Here is a 13051-nt window from a genome sequence, read left to right on the forward strand (position 1 = left end):
TGGCATGGTTTTGACAGGAAACTACGAAGTGGAACGGGCAATCACGAATGGAAAATTATATTCTTAAAAGGAAAGGTAATAAAGAATTTGAAGACTAAGAAATGTCACTCATAAAATGTATTCATTCTTATGGAACAAGTACTTGATTAGGAATCTTACACAGACAAGAGTGAGAATGAAGACAAATTAATACAAAATAAAAACGACCGGAAGTAACAAAATCAATAATAAACAAATAAGCAGGTTACCTTAAATCGTGACACTCACGTTTAAAGAAACAGGGAGACAGGATCTGCCAAACAGGGCACTGCAGAGGCTTAGGTTTGAAAGCTAGGGAGGTCACCACCTAGTCATGGGTAACTACGTTAAGCTCCTCAGATAACTAAAGTTCCTTTAAGAAGATGCGCAGATACTTCCATCAACTAGGCGCAACATTACTGGAAGATGCTGAGCTCCAACAACTATTCAGAGTCTATGGAAATGACCTTTCTTTTAATCTTTTGAGCCTTCTGTGTGTGTGTGTGTGTGTGTGTGTGTGTGTGTGTGTGTGTGTGTGTGTGTGTGTGTGTGTGTGTGTGTGTGTGATGCTTGCAGGTACTGTTCATTTCTTACTATTTCCGCCCCTTGATCTTTCTGCTAGCTGTCTGCTTTATTCGTGTTGATCGTTTTTTCCTACAAAAGGTAACTTAAACGTGACTTCAGTAGTTGTGCCCTTACAGAAGAGCACAAAACATTAACAAGAGAAATTGATGGATTTGAATATTTCACGATCGATAATAGGCTGCACCTAGCATTGCTGTACGGGCTATTGCAAAGCAGCTATAAAAATATCACTGCAGCGTTGCATGTCATTACTTTTATGCTTTCAATTTTAAGACGTAATAAAAAACTTATCCTCTTTTATAAGGTAACGATATCTGCGTACTGTGCGATGATATTCTGCAAAGTCATGTAATATTTACAACAATCCATGAATATGGTTTCATCAGTACACCAGACAATTACCAAAATACACACACACACACACACACATATATATATATATATATATATATATATATATATATATATATATATATATATATATATATATATATATATACATATATATATATATATATATCGAGACACAGGTCTACCCCAAAGCCAAATCAAAAGTCCTTCAAAGAAGGCATCGCACATTATGCAGCTATTATAAGGAGGATTCTTCTGACTTCAAATAAATAGGAGAATATATTAAGTGCCATATTGATACTTCAAGTATATGGACGAGTTTTCAGCTTAAGGGTGAGAGTGTTTCTCGCTAGAATTCCTTGTGGAGAAATAAATCCCACTTTGGCATTTTCTTTGAAATTAGAATGAGCAATCTACATCACGATTGAAGAGAGAGAGAGAGAGAGAGAGAGAGAGAGAGAGAGAGAGAGAGAGAGAGAGAGAGAGAGAGAGAGTCGACGAGGACTGTGCTGAACAATTCGCTTGGGCTTAATAAAACAATACGCAAAAACCCTGTTGCATTCTTGCAAGGGCAACTATTTGGAGCAATAAATTCAACTACAAAATTTCATGCATGGCGCCTAGGCTGTACTCTAACAAAACTTTCTTTAAATAGCCTCTCTCTCTCTCTCTCTCTCTCTCTCTCTCTCTCTCTCTTGTTATCTTGTATAAAACAATTAGCTGACAGAAATGATTCTCTCATTATCTTTTACATGATGCAGAAGTACTGATTTTACTAAAAATAAAAAAAAAATTTAAAAAAGGTTCTTTTAAGAAACTGCATCAGAGTTCGTTTTTGAGCGACTGAAAGCAGCCAAGAAAATGTAGGAATAGGACAAAGCCAAAAGGAGGCGAAGAAAACAAGCGAGTGAAAATCACACCGACAGAATTCTACACTTAATCACGTACCGCAGAAACACTCCTCTCTGAACATCCGCCGGCGAAGCACAAGTTTTCTTTGTTTCGTCCTTTTTCTAATCGAGAAGATGCGAGGGAAAAGTGGTTCCCAAATATTCAATATAATTTCATAAAGTTTTCGTTCTGAAATATTTGAAACCATAAACACAACTTGAGCATCCGGTAGCTTTGCCGAAACCGGTGCACCTTATATTTACATAGTTTCACTGATCAGGGAATTTTATTAAAATCTACCTAACAAAGTAGCAGGGAGTTCAGACCTGGTACAACTAAAGATTTACCTATACTTTTGAAAACAAAGACGCCCTCGTAACTTCAAGTTGTGGTCTAGCCGCCATCTTGGAAAATGGCGGCCAACTTTAGCATTTTCAGCATTAACTTCTAAACTGCTACAACCACACAAAATTTTGTAATCAAAATTATTACTCATAAAAAGCTGAACATTTTTGGAAAGAAACTTTTTGATGGGCCAAAGATTTAAAAATTCACAAAAAACTGTAATTCAATTCACATATCAAATTAATGATGATATATTTATTAATTCTACTCACTTTGAAATATTTACAATCATACTATTCAGCACTCAGACTCATGTAGATGCATTTTAAGGAAAGTTTTTATAAACAGTTACTTGGCATTATCCACTAAAGTTACACAAATTTCAAATACTATGATTCTGCCTTTTATGCACTACAAATCTGATAGTTTTTCCACCTTTCTAAGTATAGTTTACAATCAATTATATCATATTGGGGAGTGATAGGAAAGTAATTAAAAATCAGTTTGTTAATTATACATTTCTTGAAGTTTTACAGTCATTTAATTCAATACTTACAGCTTTCCAGTAACATTTCGACTAGGAAATTCTCACAAGCAGTTCCTTGGTACTCATCACGCATTTCTGAGCAGAGTATACTAAATTGTCAGCAGTTTCCGATTGCATGAGAAATTCAGTTCAGAAGTTTTAAGGAGCTGCTTCTCTGGTGGTGGGAAAAGGTCATAGTGATTCCTTGATCATGGGACAACCCCGCCCTTCTGAAACCAGGTAGTTTCCTAGCCATTCGTGTAGCTGCACAGACACACTGTATGAGCGTCTGTGAAGCTGTATGAGTACTGCTCTACAGCTGCACTGGTTGGAGATAGGGAGGCCTGTTGAAAAATTGCACCTAATTTCTTTCGTGCACAGGCCGATTATAAATAAAATACCTTAGCTCATCCCACGACTTTGATTTTGATCCGTACCATTTTAGGAGAAACGTTTCCCTAGCAGCTTTGACAGCTTCTTACTGGTATTCTTCTCGCTGAATATTTTCATTTTATCTTTTAAAATCTGGTTGGTTTTTTTTGTATAACGCCGACATATTGTCTGCTAATGGAATGAGCAAACAACAACCTTTCGCAATTCTCGCCCATATTCTCTTTATCCATTTGAATATTAAAAATTTTGTGTTCTTTCTTTGATTTTCCTGTTTTTAAAAACCAAAGGTCAAAGTCTTTACTAAATCACTTGAAAGCACAAGCAGATCAGTATCCTGCCCCATAACAGCTGATGGATATTTTTGTTTTGCCGTTGACAACAGGCGCTCCTGCACCACTTTTGCTAGTAGGACGGGATAAACTTTAATCTTCATTCTAAGTAAAACACCTTCAATTAATATTCTCTAGCATCCAAAATTACGTCTCTGGAAATGTGAGGTTTTCTGTTAGGATTTTTGGGTACCAGATTCGAAATAATGTCACAATTTGTGCCAACTTTTGTACTAATGGAGGACATCTGAAGATAAATTGACCTGACGTTAGAAATTCTATTTTCCAAGTGCATGAAATTCACCTAAGCCATCAAGGTTGTGTGTGTTATTATCTGCAGTACTGAATACAAACTGTCCGAAGGCACCGGGTTCAATGGTTAATTGCGGGCTATTAACTGCGGCTTCTTTGTGAGAGGAGATTGCACTGATTGCATGAAACATGTCTATTACATGTCTTGAACGAACCAGGTCTTAGATAACGTCAATAATCGACTGGTAGATGAATGTTCTTTTTCGAGCGATTCTCTCTGGTGCAATTAAAATGCTAAAGGCTTCAAAGGACAGCGGAACTAGATTCTTGCCTCGTCTCCAAATCATCATAAATATTTAGCGACAATCTGCAATCATGCACAGTTTTACACGTCTTCTCAGCTGATTTTTGCAGCTGTTTGGACAATGCGTGGTCACTCACTGGTCTCATCAGTTTTCTTGTCTTCCTATCATTGCTCTGGTAAAATTTTCCCGTCTGTTTGAATAAAGGTACAACTGTTATGCTGAGAATGTAGCTGTGTGCAAATTAAGCGTGCCTTGCAGTGGTAGAAGAGCATACTTTTCAGCTAGTGGTCGCTGTACTCTCCTGAAACTTCAGTCATAATTTCCTTCAGCTCACTCAAAGTATACTGGCACTCATAACTGTTCAAAAGACCAATGAATCTTCTGGATGGCATACCGATTACTTTTTCTGAAATACGCTTCAATGTGATGTAACAGGTGAGGTGATAACTACCTCCTGTCCCCACTTAACGCTACGTTGTTCACAAATTGAACTAATTTTATTACGAAATTCTATAGTGGCCATATCAGATACAACGAGCCATCTGTTCTTAGGAAATTTTGTATCAAGAGCACTTGCATTCTCTCCTCACATTAAAAAGTCATTTCTGAAATCGAATGTCTTGCTAAGGTGTACCCAACTGGGTGGAGTCGCCTCCCACCTGGGGTACGACGTACTTAGAGGTAGCTGCTCAAGGTCCTGGGCTGGGTCACTAGGTGGGAAACTTTCAGTGTTCACCTGACTGTCAATGGGTAATAAAAAGTAAACATCTCCGTTTTCTTTAATATGTGCTTGTGAATTAAGGTAGACTTGAGAATTCCTCAATAATTATTGAGTATATATAGCACTGCATAATGCCATGTGTGTTGCGTTGATGGCTGCAAATACAGGTATCGGGAAATTAAGAAGGAAAAGGTGTAATTCAGATTATATAAATGATGATGTATAGTTCTTTTAATAAACATATATCACCAGCATTTTTAGTCTGTTGCCGTAAAGGGGAAAAAAAAGAGCGACTCCTCAGTTATGACAGTTTGCAGATGCTGCAAAATAGAGATACAAACCTGGGAAAGACATAAGAAAATTAATTTCTTAACTGATCATGAATGAAGCAAAACCTGGATACCTTCATAACAAAAAACCCTGTATGTTAAATGCCTGAAAATAGGGTAATAAGTAACACTTACGCAGTCTTCATAAGCGACTGTCCCAATTCTAAGAAATACGTTAATGGTAAGTAATATAATTCAAGATGCATGAAACTCCTGATTCACTGAACTCAGTATGGTACAAGAATTACATCCTTATTACTGGCGTTAGATTAGTAGCACCGAAATTGTAGTGTGATATGAACAAGGAAACACACACACAATGATATTATGCTAGTGATAGTAGTTTCCCCCCAAATTATACCCATTTTGTTTTTTTTTCGTTTTCTTGACGGCAATTCACGTGCTGACGCAACAGAGAGGTAGACAAAGCTCCATCTACATAAGGGATTTCGGGGGAAGTGAGCAGACCTTCTCATGAATATCGTATTCTTTTAAGTACTGCAGGTATTCTTTCCTTTGTTATGTAGTTTTTCAACACAATTTGCGTACTGGTACTGTTTCAAATTTATCTCAAATTTATCATCACCTCTCTCTTAGCTTGCTTTAATCAAATTTCAGTCCTAAGGCCTCTCTATACCAAACCTCATTTCCTACACCAACCTCTCCTTCGCATATTAAACACTTCATTCTGAACATTTATCTGAGAAAATAATAAATGCCAAGGATATGACTTCATTAAAATTTTTTACATTATAATAATAATAATAATAATGATGATAATAATAATAATAATAATAATAATAATAATAATAATAATAATAATAATAATAATAACAAGCTTAAGAATGCTACATACAACTTTCTTCTATTTTACTTCTGTTAAATAATTGTCGTGATATCATTTTTCACGGCATAATGTGTTTTATATACACAACACCTTTATGAAATGTGCACATTTGTAATTCCAAAAAAAGACAATTCACTTCTTTGATCATACTTAAATTTCTTATTTTTCCTGCAACAAACTTTACAAAACAAAAAGTTCAGTTTTTCGAAAGGACTAATCTTAAACTAAGGTGAATATACGTAGTGTCGCGGGTTTTAAGTTATCTAAAAAATGTAAAAAAATAAAATTTCGGCCCCATTTTCCAAGACAGCGGCTGGAGCTCAGCTCGGATTTATAGGTTTTAATATGTTTATCAGACAGACTTGAATGAAAAATATGGCAAGTGTCCACTTCACGTTACTTGTTATGACGGCTGATGTTGTTAGCCTCATGTTCTTCGACTATACGGTCGTGACGATCCTTCATTCGTAAAATAGTTCGTTTTTTCACTTCATAAACTTTTACATTTAATTCTCAGACTAACTCACGTAATCTAGGTCAATTTTACGATTCTCAAGTAATCATCTTGTTATTTCCCTGCTGGAGTAATAACACTGATCATTTGATCGGTGTAAGCATCGAAGGCATACCTCATCCCTGCCAGTACCTTACGAAAGCCAGCTTAATTACCGTACAGGGGTGAATGAAACTACTCCTTCCTAAATACACAGGCCCATAAAAAAGTAGAGGCTAAAGGAAGTTAGCCTCTCGACCTTTCACGCTATTATGCAGTGCCTCTCTCTTGCTACTGAAAGAGTTTACTGTCTCTCCCCCATATTTTCAATAAGTGACATGTTTGATAAATAACCAGTCAATGGTAAGAATTTACGGCTGGCACTTTGCCAGAAATGTAGAATGTTTAGAGCACTTTGATTTAAAGTTTTCTGTAAAAGAAAACTGAGATGGCTATTTGTCTGTCCGTCCGCACTTTTCCTGTCCGCCCGCAGATCTTAAAAACTACTGAGGATAGAGGTCTGCAAATTGGTATGTTGATCATCCACCCTCCAATCATCAAACATACCAAATTGCAGCCCTCTATCCTCAGTAGTTTTTATTTTATCTAAGGTTAAAGTTATCCATGATCGTGCGTCTGGCACCGTATAGGTGCCAACAACACAGGCCACCACCGGGCCGTGTCTGAAAGTTTCATGGGTCGTCGCTGAGAGTTTCATACAGCATTAAACACTACAGAAACTCGATTGCGCTGAAGAATCTTCGGCGCATTTTGCTTATTTTTCTTTTTGCTGCTCAGAGGAGTAGTCAGAAGTGTGAGATACTTGATACTATCAAGAAAGTATACCACCCAAGGGCCAATGCCAATAAAAGTAGCCATGTGCCAATTAATCTGTTCTTTTTGCGTGAGGATAGTTTCATAATGTAATTTTTTTCACATAACAACAAAGACAATAATATCCCTTACCCGCTGAAAGGATATATCGTTCATATTTCTATACCTTGTTTTTCAGACACACTTTCCATCTTCTATTAAACGTTTAGCTCCGCCTAGGGGTTCACGGCAGAAGTCGGTCACATTGACAGAAGCTGACTCCATTTCTCATTTTCCTTCAGTATTACTGAATTGTCTGTGTCGTTGTTTTTTATGGGATGCTCAGTCATAACTGAACATGTGTCACATTTTATTATGACCGACGAACTGTGGTTTGTAATTGTTGGTCATAATTTTGATATTCATGAGACATGATTTTCTCTCTCTTATTTTTTCGGCTTCCTTTCTGTTTTTCATTTCTCATATACTCTAAGATTTTCGGAGTTTTTGTAGGCTACATTATCGACACAAACTTCAGGTTACATGATTTTACTTCCATTCAACAAAAATTTGAATGAATTTATGGCGGGAATTTTAATAATAACAACCAAAAGTAAAGGCAAAAGAATGGTAAAAATACAAATAATGAAAAATTTAAAAATGAATTTCATTTGTGTGAAACTATATACCTAGATGAGTTACCAAGAACAAATGAAAAAGTCGCCACTTTAATACAGAGGAGACTTGTGTAAATCGAAGACACAGGGGTAACTGGAAGCAATAAAAGACGGATTGACATTCAACTCAACGATACATAAAAAGCAAATTCTGAAAGATTAACATGACTACATCTTACAGCCCTTTCCTCCCCAAAAATCCTTTGAGTTCTACGTTGAAAATATCTAGACTGTAGACAGTCAATATTTTCCTACCTTTATGGCACATACAATCGTAGATATAGAGGGAGAGATTGGACTGTCGCGTGCAAGTAGGGCGCCATTGCTATGTGTTGATTCCTAGAAATGGCAGCAGCAGCAGCGACTGTACAGACCAACAGCAACAGAGCCACCTCTGGGCCATCAACTGTGTTACCCACAGCAACAGGATCACAAAAGAACAGGGGATCACATTTCACAAGTAAGTGACACTTTCATTCATGAAAATCTTTATAATTGTGTTGAAACAACTTCAAACAAGTAAACATGTGTTAGATCACAGTCAACTTGCAGTCAACTGCACGCCTGCTTTTTGAGCTAGTGAAATAATGAATGTTGTAATAACCTTCTTATTAAAACTTATTTGACATTAAATTCATATAGCCCAATAAATTAGCATGTAGGGTTATCATCAATCCATAACCACGGTTAAGTCTGACAATTTTCCCTACTAATAGTACTGCAATGCACATAGTATCATGAGGCCTAGCCCTAGGCCTGCTGCAGTTTCAAGTGTTACTTACCATGTTATCAATGATAAGTTCTCAAACCTCCTGGTATGCATAAAACTCAGTTGTCAGAAGATGCCTGTCCCACTGAATTTGATCTGCCAGAACACTTAAAGGTAGTATTCTTCAATTTTACCATTGTCATTTTTACCCTAATGTATACTTCAAATTCATAATACATTATAGCTTTAAAAGTAAACTTTACCAACTAGCTAGTCTATCAGGGCTGATCATCAAATAACCAAGGGTAGCCTACCATAGCCTAACCTTAGCTTAGCAAAGGCAGCTTAACTTAGCATAACCTTCGAGAATGCTGATTTTTCTGTCTGTCCCTCTCCACATACTATGAAATACAGCTCAAGTCTTGGCTAGCTATGAAGGTCTAAGTTATTCTTAAAGGCTGTCCTAACTTGACTGTACAGTGTAAATAAGTATGCTGAATTACAGTTAAGTATGACTGTGACATGTTATACTGCTTTATATATGTACCTACCTGGTATTAAAATATTATATCCCGAACCTATAGAACTTATGTTATTCCTTGAAGTGATTAGTGCACAATTCACAACAATGGTGGGTATAGTTAAAAGCTGTGAGCAAAGGCACAATTGGCAGCACTGAGCTTAAGTTTCTGCAACAGACTTTGAAGTCCAGAATATGTTAAGAGGCAACAATGTGGCTACCAAAGCAGATTTACTCTAATAAGAAGTAACCAGAAGGGGGCAAGCCGGGATAAACATCATTGAATTTTGGCTGTTAGGTATCAGGCTACTAAACCTAGGCTATTTATAATATCATTATGCCTGTGGATGAAGATTATATGGGATGACAGCGTTGGGGATGACAATTATTTTAGCATACTGTTGTCAAATTTTACTGCCTGTCAGTTTGACCCATGAATAAAGAACAATAACAATTAGTTCTGCCTTTAGAGAGTAAAACTGTAAATTTGTGGTGGAAAGAGGGGCAAATAACGTCAGCAAATTGGTCAACTTTATCGCTAAAGTGTATAAAAACTACAGCAGACAGAATTAATACTTTTATTTCTACATATAGTACACATTGTCCTTAGTAAATGCTGCAAAGATCATTTACCAGTCTTTAAAGACTGCTGAGAAACTTGGCTGTCAATGCAGCATGATCATAATGTTGTAACGTAGCCATATCTGCAAAACTTTATGGCTTAACCGTAAAAAAATATGCCAGCAAAATTAAATATTTTTATTTCTGCATACAGTACATACTGTATTTCGTAAATGGTGCATAAATCATTTGACAGTCTTGAATGCCAGCCGAGAAAACACACTTTAAAGAGTACAGGGTTTCACACTAGATTGCATGGGTTGCATCACTGTTTACATAATAACCAACACATAGCAATGGCGCCAGGCAGTGCACGTCACAAACTGTTTGGCTATCATAGGCTGTCCAGTTTCTCCTCTATAGTCTATATCTATGCATACAATGCTTCACAGTAATCCCGTAAGCTGTGTAAAGACTTAAATTTGAAGGTTAACCGACCTGACAGGTCCTTGACCTTCAATTATCTAACTGAATATATTTTTACAAACTCAGTAACCAGTGTCATACATTCATTCTCTAATTATGAGACAGGTTTCCCAAAGTGCATAGAAGTAATATTAACAATATATATCTTTTTTTTTTTTTTTTTTTTGTAACGATAGCTTAGCGAAACTAAGTATATTTAACCCTGTCCATTTTAACTGCATGACTATCTTAGTACCTGGTATTCTAACCTAGTGACAATTTGATCCATGAAAGGTGTGCAAAACACCGACTGCGTGAATCTAGTTATCCAGCATTTTGTTAGTGTCCCTCAAATTTTCTATATGCAGTTTTTGTGGTGAAGTCCCTTTCCTATCTCACTTTCACACCACCCTCCCGCTTCAGTGCCTAAGAAGTTACCCTCCAGTCCAATGGGGTCGGTCATATGTTCTACTGTCCAACCAAGGGAACAGGAGCCTTCTAGTTTCAGATAACCAAATCCCAATGGTGACATACGTTTTAGTTTCGAAATTAATATATCCAATAACGTAAACTCTTGCATCCATGATTTTACTTTGATAATCTATACGAGTTACCATAGTGAATCTGTCACCGCTCAGTACATGGTTGTGTGTCAACGTACTCTCATCGTTCCATGTAGCATTGAAAGCAATTCATACATCATACCTGACTTAACAAGTTATTTTGAGATCTAAAGTTTATTTGTTACACGGCGCATAGATCTTCTCTTTGTCAAGAAATTGCGGTTATTGAAGATAATGCAAAATGTTAAAATCACAGTGGCACCGTGAAAGATAACTACAAAATATGATACACACACAGCTATCTATTTCATGTGTGCTGTGCATTTACTTGCACAAACACTGACACACAAATACATAGCTACACACATCATATAAGTAAATAAATAAATAAATAAATATATAAATAAATAAATACATTAATATATGTATATATTTTCTTATTATATATATATATATATATATATATATATATATATATATATATATATATATATATATATATATATTATCGTTGAACCTTATAGAACCTTATAGGTCCTTAAGCTCATTCCTATCCAGTGCTGACTGGGCCTAAGGACCGCTACGTAATGTGAGAACTGACAAGCTGGTAAAGCGCCTAATCCTATTACCCAACAAATCCCTTTACCTATTCACAAAGCCGTCAGGCGCCTCCCATTAACACTAGTTATATTTAGAAGGCTACGCTGAGTTCCATGATCTACACATTACAACGATGATCATGCCCGAGAGGAAAACTGAAAAATGCATCACAAATAAGGATTAACACATTTTGAGCCCACCTTTGGACTCGATGACGATTCGATAGCTTTCCGTCAATCGAAGAAACCAACAACCGTTTAAATGTTAGAGGAAAGACCTGAAACCTCTTAACACAATGATAACATCGCCAACGTTTTACCTGTGGGTACTATTTTACCTCGGAGACAGAGAAGAAGAAACTATCGAGGAGCTTGAACTCAACCCTATCGCTGTGGACATATTATGGGGATGATATCTTTGTCATGTCAGGCATTTTCAGGATGCTGTCAAAGGTTCCTTCTAATGTCAGAGTTAATAATTCAAGAATCTAATTATATCAAGATTGTAATTCATACTTAATTTAGTTTCTTTGCGTATATTGTGAGTAGATTTCCATTTTACAAAGCTTTTCTAATGATTTATATTTCTCCTCGGTTGTAAATATTCTCCTTTGTATCTTAAGTCTTTTCTCTTTATAGTTTTGCAGTACTAAAAGCAAATGTACAAAAAGCTATTAAAACGTTATGGATATGGGATGTGTTCAAGTAGTTATCCCCGCTACGATTTCCATGAGATACTTTCAGAATGTTTGAACTTTGCTCTCACTGAGAAGTTTTCGCGCTACCTCCTCCTTTAGGAGGGAGAAATGCATTATACTACAAAATTACAGTTGACTGACTCGCTTTCTGTTAAAAAACGCAGAGCATAAGCTTGAGCGTATAGAGCTCCTGCAATGACTCATGATGACCTCCGAGAGGTGATTGCGAAGCGCAGAATACCTCGGGTACATCAACTTCGCAATGAGACGTCAAAGAAACGAAGGCGGCAACAATATTAGGGTAAAATTTGTATAATACTTTTGACAGTCGTACAAAAAAAGGTTGGCAATCAAGGCGTGGAACTCCAAATTAAAACAAAAATCAATAAAATAAAAATTCCTAACATACTGTAATAATGTATCTCACTCCGCGCTCGTTAACGCATGCATGCTGTTTGCACACATTTGTAAACATCAAGGGAACCCCAGCCCCGCCAATGTATCATAAAAGAATACTGTACCAACTACCATACCACTAATATTAGGCTACAGGGTCATGCTACACGCTATCATTCTGATGATGGACTTTGCGTAAATCGATAACTGAGAACTCAAAATCTGCTCATTCCAAGTAAGAGATATAACAACTTGATATATCATTATCACTGGGTTTTTTGCTATAACTTGTCTTTATAAGTGTCCAGTACCCAATATCCTTTAAAAACTTGCTCCTTAATATTCTTTGAATGATTATCGTTTTCATGAAACGTGCTAAATCTCCATCCACACCTAACGCATTTTCCTGCTGCACTGACACGAAGGGGGAATGTCAGGCACCTCATTGAACACAAAGGTGCGCGTACAGCAATGCTGTATGAAAAGAAACTACTTTACCCAAAGCAACATCCAAGTGATAGTTCAGCTTCATCAGTCGAACCAAAAAAGGAGTATTACTAAAACTAAAAGGAAACTATAGTACACAATAGCAAAAAGTTTAAAATCACATGGAGAAGAGCCCTCACAAAATTATAATTTGCAGTTCATTAATTTGCTAAACATTA

This window comes from Macrobrachium rosenbergii, chromosome 10, assembly GCF_040412425.1.
Source record: "Macrobrachium rosenbergii isolate ZJJX-2024 chromosome 10, ASM4041242v1, whole genome shotgun sequence".
NCBI lineage: Eukaryota > Metazoa > Arthropoda > Malacostraca > Decapoda > Palaemonidae > Macrobrachium > Macrobrachium rosenbergii.